Here is an 11,279-nt window from a genome sequence, read left to right as displayed (position 1 = left end):
TGTGTACATATATACCATATTGAATGAAGGGGGAAGTGCAGAGTGGAGACTCAAGGCCCAAGTGTCGGCCACTGGAGATCCCCTCATAGAGGGGTTTAGGAGAGGAGATGGGTCAGTCAGGGTGTGTGGTAGTACCGATGAAGAGCACGGCTTTCCCCCGGATCCTGGATGCTTCCTTCCCCCAACTACCATGATCCAAATTCTACCTTGCAGGGCTGGATAGGCCAGAGGTTGTACACTGGTGCATATGAGGGCTGGAGGCACAGGGAATCCAGGGTGGATGATACCTTCGGGGACCAAGGGTGTGAGGGTCGATGCTGGGAGAGTGTAGGGTGAGTGGGTTGGAGGGGGGGAACTGATTGCAGGTGTCCACATGTGACCTCCTCCCTGGGAGAGGGACGGCAGTGAAGGGGGGGAAGGGAGACTCCGGATAGAGCAAGATATGACAAAATAACCACGTATAAATTACCAAGGGCACATGAGGGAGGGGGGAGAGGGAAGGGAGGGAAAAAAAAAAGAGGACCTGATGCAAAGGGCTTAGGTGGAGAGCAAATGCTTTGAGAATGATTGGGGTGGGGAATGTATGGATGTTCTTTATACAATTGATGTATGTACAGGTATGGATTGTGATAAGAGTTGTATGAGTCCCTAATAAAATTTAAAAAAAGAAAAGGAAAAAAAAAGAAAGAAAAAAAGAAAAGAAAATGATTAGGGCAAAGAATGTACAGAAGTGCTTTGTACAATTGATGTATGTATATGTATGGACTGTGATAAGAGTTGTATGAGCCCCTAATAAAACGTTTGAAAAAAAAACAAAAAAAATCTGTGGAATATACATGTAATGGAGTACTACGCATTGCTGAAAAGCAGTGATTAACGTATGAAGCATATAGCGGCATGTGAAGAAGTGGAGGAAAGCATGCTAAGTGAAGTAAGTTAGGCACTAAAGGACAAGTACAACATGAGCCCGCTGAGGTAAGCATTAAATAGAAAAATGAAAAAGGGGCATAGTGGAAAAGCTATTGTATACAAACCTTCTTGGGGTGAGGACTGTGTAGTATGGCAGGGACCAGATGAAATCCGGGGATGCACATGGTAGACAACAGGGGAGGAGTTGGGAAAAGGAACAAATAAAGGATGAAAATAAGGAAGAGATGGTGGAGGGGGTATGGGGCGTTGACCCGTCCAAGAGGAGGGTATTGTTTGTGTGTCCACAGGGAGAGAAGGACCTGATTCTACCCAGTGCCCCAAAGTGTGGGTGTGACACTCTGTTATGGAGTGGTGAGACAATGGAGAGGTCTGGGGGGGCTAGTCCGGTACCAAATACTGGGTGGATGCCTGCCCCTCCACCCAGAAGAATTTATGTCAAGCGACAGCATTGAGTCTGCAGCTCTTGGAGAGGGACATACCTGGCCGGCACACACAGGAGCAGATGAAGGGGGAGTGGGAGAGAGTGGAGCATATCCTGGCCCACCAGGCCCTGAGGACGATGACCCCAATTAGAGCAGCCAATCCACAGACAGGGCCACATTGCCAGCACCAGTTGAGACATGACATCCCTCACTGACCCATGGGGTTAGAACCGGAGACACAGTGTGGGAATTGCGCCCACCACACCAAGGTAAAGCACTGGGGACTTGAAGCGGACAGCAAGGGAATGGAGTGGCAAGGTCCCCAGGGAATGCTGAAGCTGGATTTGAGGCCATTGTGTGGTGCCCCAACAGACTGGACTGGAAAACACACCGAAAGGCCAAGAAACAATCCATGAACTAACTAGAAAAATGTTGATTTTATGCATAAATGATTATAAATATATCATAAGTACTATAGCAGATAAACTGAAAATGATTTCGGCTACATTTCAGCACATATTAACTTTGTACTTCAATCCCTACGCATTCACTGCTAATCACCATCTCCAAAACCATTAACCCTTATACATTACCCTGCTGAGTATCCTTACAACACAGATAACAAGCTGAAAAGTCACTCATCCTCCAGAACTACAAACACCCTGAGCATCACCTGATGCCACAGCAAAGTTAACATGTGCTTAAGAAATCCAATGACCATACACACTAAATCTAACTGAAAGCAGTTATTCCATTTCTTTGAATGAGAGTCACAACCTGGACTATAGTCTATCAACTTAACCCTAACCTTATGACCCTACATCTCAAGTGCAGAAACTACCCCTGAAAACTCCAATGCTTAAACAGTATCACTACATCATTATCACTTAACATATAAGCTCCTAATCAACTCAAACATACTCTGTTAGGCAGAAACTTTCTAAATATAATGACTTTTAATCTGTCCACCAACACCTGAAATTCAAATCATAACAATTAACTCCTAATTCTATCCCTTGATTCTTGTTTTTGAAGCAGGACCATTGATTAATCTCAGGACCTGACTTCTGATCATTAAGTACAGACTCAGCCTTTAGCACACGAAAACCCTAAGCTAAGCACCAAACCTAACACACCAAAAAAACTCATGCTGCTAATTATGTGTGTGGATCTGTCTCCTCTCCCACATTTTACCTATATGTAAGAGATTGCGAGAGGTAGACATGCAAAATTAGGAGACACCAACACATCCTCTGTTTTCAGTTAACTTTTACAAATGGTTCCTGAAATTTGGCAAAATGAAGGAATATATAAATGACAAAAAGCATATGATGAAGAGTTACCCCAAGACATTTGTGGTCCTCTGCTTTACTGTGTCCTACACTCAAGGAGTCCTCTCTGCTATTAGACATATGCAGGATGTGTTACCCAATAACCAAGGTGGCCAAGAGCGAAATTGCACTCACTCACTCACTAATTTGTAGGTCACAGTGTATCCTGGTTTCTCCCTCAAATATGTCGTGAAACCGTGTTTAATGAAACAAATAAATTACTGGATATTCTACCTTTGACTCCCTCCATTCCCTCTTTCCCAGGGACACTCATGTCACTAGAGATGGAGGTCGTATCAAATTAAAAGTACTTATATTGGAACCATGATCTCCATTTTTCACAACATTGGGCTTTTCCCTCAGAATTAACGGCTTTGAGGAAGATTTAATACACCCTTTTAACCCTAAAATATTTTTATTTGTAACTCTTTGAGTTTCCAGAAAACCAACCACTTAACCTCACAAGACATACTTCAAGTAGGACCTGCAGCTTCACCCCTTAAGTGTGAAGATGTTATTCCCAGAGACATCCTGTGCCAAGAACTCCCTCTCAGAGCAAACTGGGGCTCTCCACTCATGGAGAAGTCAGTCCTCAGAGGCACTCATGATAAGAACAGTAGGCCAACCCCGTGGTGACTTAATCTTTTAAATTCTCATCAGGCATCCTCGCGTTTGGATATATAAATATACCCTGGAATGAAAGTGAGACCCGGATGTGGACAAAGCAGCAACTAAGAAGCCATTAGTGAAGGTTTCAGAGTCAGCGTGTTAGCACAGGCTGAATATCGTTGAGCTCAACCCCAGGGGCTTCCGGAGGCAAAAGGCTATGTTCCTCCCTGAGCCTGTCTTACATACCTACTAGCTGAGGGTACCTGGCATGTAATAGATCCCCATGCCCAGGTTCCAGGTACTCTTACCTTCCAGGAAGCACAAAACATCCAAGCAAGGATCATCAACACAGCACAAATCCGCCCGAATTTCAGCACTTTCAATTATCTGCGTCCAGGCTCACCTGGATCCTTAGCAGGAGCTGGAAATTAAGGAGGGAATGTGAGAGACTGATTTAAGGGAAATCACCTGTAATTACTCTAGCATCATTATTAAATCAATGAAATTTATAATCCAGGAGCCTTTCTTATTGGAATATCCATCCTTTGGAGAGTCCAGAAAGTCAGGGGTTCTCTGTCGCGCGCCAGGTCTCGCCAGCAAGATAAGACGCGCCACAACAGGATTCTTCCACAGGTGTTTTATTTTTCATTATGCGGTAAAAGACCTTGAAACCCCAAACTACTTATGCTTATATATGCTCTATGGGGACGTGCTGTGGCTTGATTGGTGCATTTGCCAAAACCTCATGCACTGACTGGTGAGTTCGCCAGAACCTTCGTTTGCATACTCCAGGGTGGAGTTATGACTACGTCATCTCAGCATCGCGCATGCGCTAAGTGGTTGTTTATCACTTAGTTGGACCACCGCCCTGACTGCCTGGCGCCATCTAGTAATGGCGGCAAGAGTTGCAGCTACCCACATCATGAGAGCTGTGGCTTCCCACATCTCGCGAGAGCTACGGCTTCCCACATCTCCTCCTTTCTTTTTTATTTTAAGCCTAATCCATCGATCAATTCCAGAGCCTCCAGCAGCTCCAAAAGATCAAGATGGATATAAAGTCCATCGATCCATCCCGGAGCCTCCAGCAGCCCCAGGAGATCAAGATGGATATAAAAACCCAAATCTGGTCACCCTGATGTGTGCAATGAGCAAAACTCCACATGGTGCAAGGGCTGACCAAGATCCAATTTCTGTCACTCTTCCCAGTGCAATGGGACAATTCCCTTGGGGTGCAAGAGCTGACAACTTATGGGGGTTAATTTTCTCTTAACAAAGAAAGCCAAAGATCATGGGAACCACCGCGCTCAATCGCTAAGAGCGCCTGTGTGATGATGACTTTGTCACGTTTCTGCTGGGCTTTAAGCTTGCAGAGCAACCATAGCAACAACACTCCTCCACCGCACATTATTGCAGCAAATGTAAACACCCCCAACCACTCTTTAAAGTAGGAAAAGGCAGTAGAAAGCCAAGAAGTAAAATCTCCAACAGTTATGGGTTTCATTCTTGTGCCATTAAGAGTCGTAATCTGCATCCGGAGTTGTTCTTGAAGTTCTTCCAGCTCAGCTGTCCATTGTCCTGTAAGATACTGGGATATATTCTTGCTGCTAAAAGAAGACTCATTCAAAAATTTTAAAGGTGTTATGCACAAATTAGGTGTTGAAGAAACACAACTTAATTGCACCATGCTCGTAAGAGTATCCACTTGTTGTTGTAATAAATCAACTCTCTGGTTCACTAACAGTAAACCAGACATTAATCGAGCATCCATTTTCTGAGCTGTGGATAATGCTTCTGATGTAGATTGCATAATATTGTTAATGACATTTGCTGTCATTACTTGATTGGACATAGCCAATCCTGCTGTAACCGCTGCTGCAGCTGAGATAGTAATAGCTGTAATAATTGCTGCAGTAATGCCAAAATCTCTTTTATATCTATAAAGTGTAGCAATAGGAAAAGTATTGGGATCTGCTTCAACCGGTACAGGTATCATAGTGGGAATCTTTACTATCAAGGCAAATGGCTCAGAGCCATTCCAACATTCAGCAAGCCAACACTGACTGCTAAAACTATTACACGAAGCTTCCCAAAATGTATCATTTGCATGACTAATGTTGAATGTTAACAGAAAGAAAAATGGGGGCTGGACACAAACAGGTGATGGCTGAAATTGCACTCTTGATATATTAAACATAGTATTTACTTTCAGCCTCTTTGTAGTGGTATTGTATACACCGGTGACATTGTAGAAAGTATCATTAATTCCAAACATTTTTGCAAAAGGAGTCACTATTGTAGATGCTCCACGTTGATTATATAATATCCATTCATACCACGGCCAAGTATTATCAGGACCAGTGATATTAATACTGCTATTCCATTTTGCTTTACCTAAAGCTGGAGTCATATCAAAACCTGGTATAATAGGTTTGTTCCGATAGTTTGGAGAATGACATTGTGTAAAAGAAGGCGGAAAACCTTTTTCAGGTAAACAACTAGGTAATATGACACGTCTGGTCACATTAGGTGGCACTACTGATTCATAGATGGGCCCAGAGGGCCTAGATCCCTCACGAATCATCATGAGTGTTGTTATATTTACACCTTTTCCTTTCTCAGAGGGGCCACTTCCACCTGTAGCACCTTGTGCAACTTTCATAAGGGTGGATATAATATTATTAACTGCAGAGTCTCCTGAAGGATCCACCCAATTGACTAAAGATCCGTTTCTTACATATATACAAGGTGCACTAGTATTAATGGTGGTAAAACACAAACTATATGCCAATGTAAAATTGCTTGCATTATATACCTTAGGAGGCTCCCCTCTAGGTGTAATACATGGTATTCCCAAATCACATTGCGTTGATAAGAATAAGGGTAATATTGATGCATTTGAGTGTATGGGAATAGGTACAGGCCAAGTTTTAGCTATGGCCCATAAACAACTCCTTTAACTATTGGGGTCCATATTACCATCAGTATCAGCAACATTATTAGGTTGATCATCGTCTTCTTCATTCTTCCTGCTCCCACGATCTTCATCCTCCTTAATTAGTCTCACCAGTCTCTCTGGCACCCAGATGGGGTTTTCTTCTTTCTGTGGAAAAACACAAATAGCTCCCCTGGACCTGATTAATATGGGGTCTGGGCCATACCATTTATTATCCAATACATTTTTCCATCGGGCCATTTCCTTTGGTGGCTTTGGCCATTGTCCATGTCTGTCTGCAGCTGATTGGCCTTTCTCATCCAGATTTAAAAAAATTAGAGTAAAAAGAGTTAAAGATAAGGCCATTCTAGGGGTAGTGACCGTCACGGCCTCTATTCCCCCTTTTTGTTTTAATAAATATTGTTTTAAAGTACGATGACACCGTTCCACAATTCCTTGCCCTTGGGGATTGTACGGCAAGCCCGTGAGGTGTTTTACTTGCATTTGCAAGCAAAACTGTTGGAACTTGGTGGAAGTGTATGCAGGCCCATTATCCGTTTTTAATATGGTGGGCTTGCCCCATGCACTCCAAGCCTCTAAGCAATGTTGAATTACTTGGCTGGATTTTTCCCCCGTTAGGGGTGTTGCATGTACAATGCCAGAACTGGTGTCCACTGACACATGCACGTACTGCAACTTTCCAAAAGCAGATATGTGGGTAACGTCCATTTGCCAGATGTTGAGAGGATGGACGCCTTGAGGATTTACTCCAACTGAAGGTTTAGAAATAAATTCTGCACACTTGGCGCACTGCAACACAATAGTACGAGCCTCTGCGCGAGTAATTGAAAACTTAATGCGTAGAGTGGCAGCAGGCACATGATACAGCTCATGAAAGTCTTTAGCAAGTTCAAAATTGGATTTAGTTAACACAGGAAAAGCTCTTGTAGCTTGATCAGCCAAATCATTACTTTTCACCATAGGTCCCGGAAGCAAGCTATGAGCACGTATATGCTGAATATAAAATGGATATTTTCGTTGCAAGATACATTCTCTAATTTGAGACAAGATGTCTGCTACCTTGCTAGATTGCTTAATGTAGCCAGCAATTTCCAGCTTAGATACTGCGTTGACTACGTAATGGGAGTCAGATATGATGTTAATTGGTTCCGTGAATTTCTTAAAAACTTCTAAGACCACCAACATTCTACTAATTGAGGTGCATTAGCTAAAAATTGCAATGTAGTCACTTGATTATTTATCACATAACATCCTTTACCTGTTTTAGAGCCATCTGTATAAATGTCTAAAGCTTCCTTAATGGGGTTGTTAACAGTGACAAGGGGAAAAATTACTGGATGTGCAGTCACAAACTGCAACAAAGAATGTTTAGGATAATGGTTGTCTATTAGTCCATTAAAACTGCATTTAAAAATTGCCCACTTATCTGTAGTGGCACACAGTGTAGCAACTTGCTCACTAGTATATGGGACAATGACACTGCTAGGCTCTTTTCCAAAATGCATAATAGCTGTCTTAACTCCCTTTAAGGCCATTGTGGCTACCATAGAAGGATAGTGTTCAATAGTTTTTGAAGGTGAGGAGTGAGCATGGATCCACAACAAAGGTCCAGTCTGCCACAATACCGCAGTAGGCGCGCAGGCAGTTTTTAGAATGCACAGCTGAAAAGGAGATTTTATATCTATTCTATCCAACCGCGCTTCAGAAATGGCTTTTTCAACCTGTTCTAATACTTTTTGAGCTTGAGGAGTGATTTTTCGAGGAGAAGTAATGTGGCTTTCTCCTTCCAAGATATTGAACAATGGCTTAAGGTCAGCAGTGGATACCTTTAAATATGGGCGGAGCCAATTGATATCTCCTAGCAACTTTTGAAAATCATTTAATGTCTTTAACTGATCCTTACATATAGTCAATTTTTGAGGCGTTATATGACATGGACTTATTGTGGCTCCTAAAAACTGTCCAATTGAAGATTGTTGAACCTTATCTGATGCTATTGCTAACTGATGGGATTCTAATTCCTTAACTACCTCACTGTATCCCTGCTGCACATCTAGCTCCTCTTCTCCAGTTATTAATATATCATCCATGTAATGGTAAATTTTTAACTGACCCAATTTTTCTCTGACAGGTGCTAGGGCGTGATAATTGTTCTACATTCTTTAGTACATTGCTCAAAAACTAATTGCTCAATGAGAGGCTTAGCTGTATCTTGATCTCCAAAAATTTTTCCTGCTGCCTCCAACATTCGTGCCACAAAATCTGAAAAAGGTTCAGTAGGTCCCTGTACAATATTTGTTAAGTTGCCCCTAACCTCTCCTTTATTAGGTAAAGTTCTCCATGCCTTGCTTGCAGCAGAATTTATTTGCTGATATACTTGCAATGGATATGCTGTCTGATTATTAACCCATCTTCCTTGGCCTGTAAGCATTTCAAAATCCCATGCTGGCTGTCCTGCTGCAGCATTTTCTCTAGCCTGAGCTGTTAATAAATCCTGCCATAAAGATTTCCATTCCAGGTACTGTCCTGTAGTCAATACTGCTTTTGTTACAAATGTCCAATCGGCAGGAGTCATAGCTTGACTCGTAAGCCTTTCAATTAAAGATTGAGTATAATTTGCACTTACTCCATAAGCTCTTACAGCTTCAGCTAAGTCTTTTACTTGCTTGTGTTCTACGGGTGTATGATAACGAGCGTTATTCTGATCCTCAAATACTGGAAACATTTGTTGAATTTCTCTACGGATATTGGTTGGGCAAAAGGAATAGCCACACCCTTTTTGCTTTTCTTCCTTATAAGGAGGTGGTGCTGATGGGCTCACAGCTGACTTCCGCTGAGCACTATACCGCCCTCTTTCGGCTGCTTTTAGTGCATCATGCCGACCTTCCTCATAGCAAGCAGCTATCTCCTCTAACTGCTCCTCCTCCTCCTCTGATATTTCCAAGAGTTCTAGTTCTCGCCAGGGATATAAAGGCTCCGAATGGCGGGTACGGTTCTTCTTCTGTTGATCAACTTCCTCCCCTAATTCTACCTGCGCAGTTTCTTCTGTTTGGGCATGCCTTTCCCCAGCCTCTTTGGACTCGCCCCGAGCCTCTTTGGACTCGCCCCGAGCCTCTTTGGACTCGCCCCGAGCCTCTTTGGACTCGTCCCGTTCTGTTTCTGACATGCTTTTCTGAACGTCCTCCAAAGCCTGCTGTCCCTGCTGTAATGACTGTCTACACTCTTTATCCTCAATACATGCTTTTATTAACTTCCAGATGGGTCTAGTTCCCGGTTTCAATTTCCCTTCTTTTGCAGCTCGGTCTACATCCCAGCCCAGTTTGTTCCAACTCGCCAAAGTTAGAGAACCTGTAGATACAAACCATGGTGCTATCTCATCCACATTTGTTACAAACTTACGCAGCGTCGGCTCTGAAATTTTTAATCCTCTCTTCCTTAATAAAGCATCAAGCGCTGTAACCATGGTGTTTATTGCTACGTTCCCCATATTCCCTACTTATGTAGACAAGAATTTAACACACAGGTTCACACGGTTTTATTTGCAAGATAAGAAGCAGCAGGCTGTCCGCCATTGAAACCGAAAGTGAAACTATTAGAATGCATACAACAGTTTGCAGCTCTAGCAATCGTTCAGGCTCATGTCTCTCAGAACTTACCTCTATAATTCCGTGTGGTTCTGAATCCTCCCTGGTGGGGGTCTCCGCTCGTGCCTTAGATGATCGTAATTTCCCGGGTTCTTGGCACCAGTTCTCAACCTTCCTAAGGCCACAATTTTTAATACAGTTCCTCGTGTTGTGGTGATACCCAAACATAAAATTATTTTCATTGCTATTTCTTAATTGTCATTTCGCAACTGTTATGAATCAGGTGAACCCTATGAAAGGGTCATTCGACTCCTAAAGGGTTTGCGACCCACAGGTTGAGAACCACTGGTCAAGATGCAGGTGGAATAAACCCGGAGTGGTTTGGGTGAACTGCTGTGCGAGGTGTTCTTAGGAAACACGTGGAAGCTCTAGGAACACCTTGCACACACAGACACACATGCACCCATGCAAACACATGAAACTATTAGCAAACAAGAATGTCAAATGTACGCAGAGAGAATTCAAAAGCCAAGTGAAGTAAGAGACCATGAATGATATTTAATATAAAATAAGGGCTCACCCAAAACCCAGAGCTTAGCATCATGATCTGTGTGTTTGTTGCCTTATAAAATGTAATATTTGATGACACCTTTTTTCTCTTAATCTCATTTATCAAACAAGGTTTGTTCATCAGTAAATGAACTCTTGTCAACCTTTATTGTGCATTGTTCAACCAGAACCACCCTTTAAATTTTATAAATTCTATCTCTCTCTTTCTCTCTCTCCCATCTCTTTCTTTCTCTTTTCTGTGTGGACTGCTTACCTTTTTTCACGTTTGTAATTTATGAATGCCAAGAGTACACTACACCATCATTGCAGGGCATAATTGTCAATGGAAGCAAATCAATTAATTATAAAGATTTTTAAGCTCAATTATATCTTTTTAGTTATATGTATCTTATTTGGAGATATTAGAATGAATGGGATTAACAATGAATGGTAAAAACTTTTATCACCATTATTTGGAAAACTGCCCGGGAACACAGAGAAGAATATAAGGTTAACATCAGCTTGAGGTATAATGTCACGTAGTTGGAGAGTACATTACCAGAGAACCATACTGGTGATACATGGTGTGGAGTGAGCATGGTCTGACCCCCACCTCCCTCCACAGTGGGGTGAACCAATAAGGGAACAGAACAGGTCTGCAACGGGAGCCAAGACGAGCCTTAAAGCCCCTGAGGAGCTGCAAAAATAGACTTCAGGCTAGGAGGAGCAGTTTCCAGAAACCCCCCAGGACTCGTGGGAAGATAGTCATAAAGGTCAGCAGACAGACCTGGGATTATGTATGCTTTCATGTTTGGGGTTTTATTTTTGCCTCGTTTTCCCTACCTTTTTAATTCAATCTTTTATTTTTGTTTTGTCTAGGTTTTTGTTGTTTTGTCTACCC

At 42.5% G+C, this 11,279-nt stretch overlaps 1 long non-coding RNA gene across 1 annotated transcript; it reads right to left on the bottom strand.

Annotated features, from left to right (window-relative positions):
• Positions 1–4,725: 4,725 nt before the first annotated feature.
• Positions 4,726–9,970, bottom strand: LOC142431082 (uncharacterized). The gene is made up of 3 exons (XR_012780679.1): positions 9,902–9,970; positions 6,269–6,392; positions 4,726–4,867 (listed from the first exon to the last, which is right to left on the bottom strand). It is a non-coding gene; the product is annotated as an uncharacterized LOC142431082 (long non-coding RNA).
• Between the last annotated feature and the right edge of the window lie 1,309 nt (positions 9,971–11,279).

The sequence above is a fragment of the Tenrec ecaudatus genome, chromosome 17 (assembly GCF_050624435.1).
Source record: "Tenrec ecaudatus isolate mTenEca1 chromosome 17, mTenEca1.hap1, whole genome shotgun sequence".
NCBI classification, from domain to species: domain Eukaryota; kingdom Metazoa; phylum Chordata; class Mammalia; order Afrosoricida; family Tenrecidae; genus Tenrec; species Tenrec ecaudatus.
This window is presented reverse-complemented; position numbering and strand designations above follow the sequence as displayed.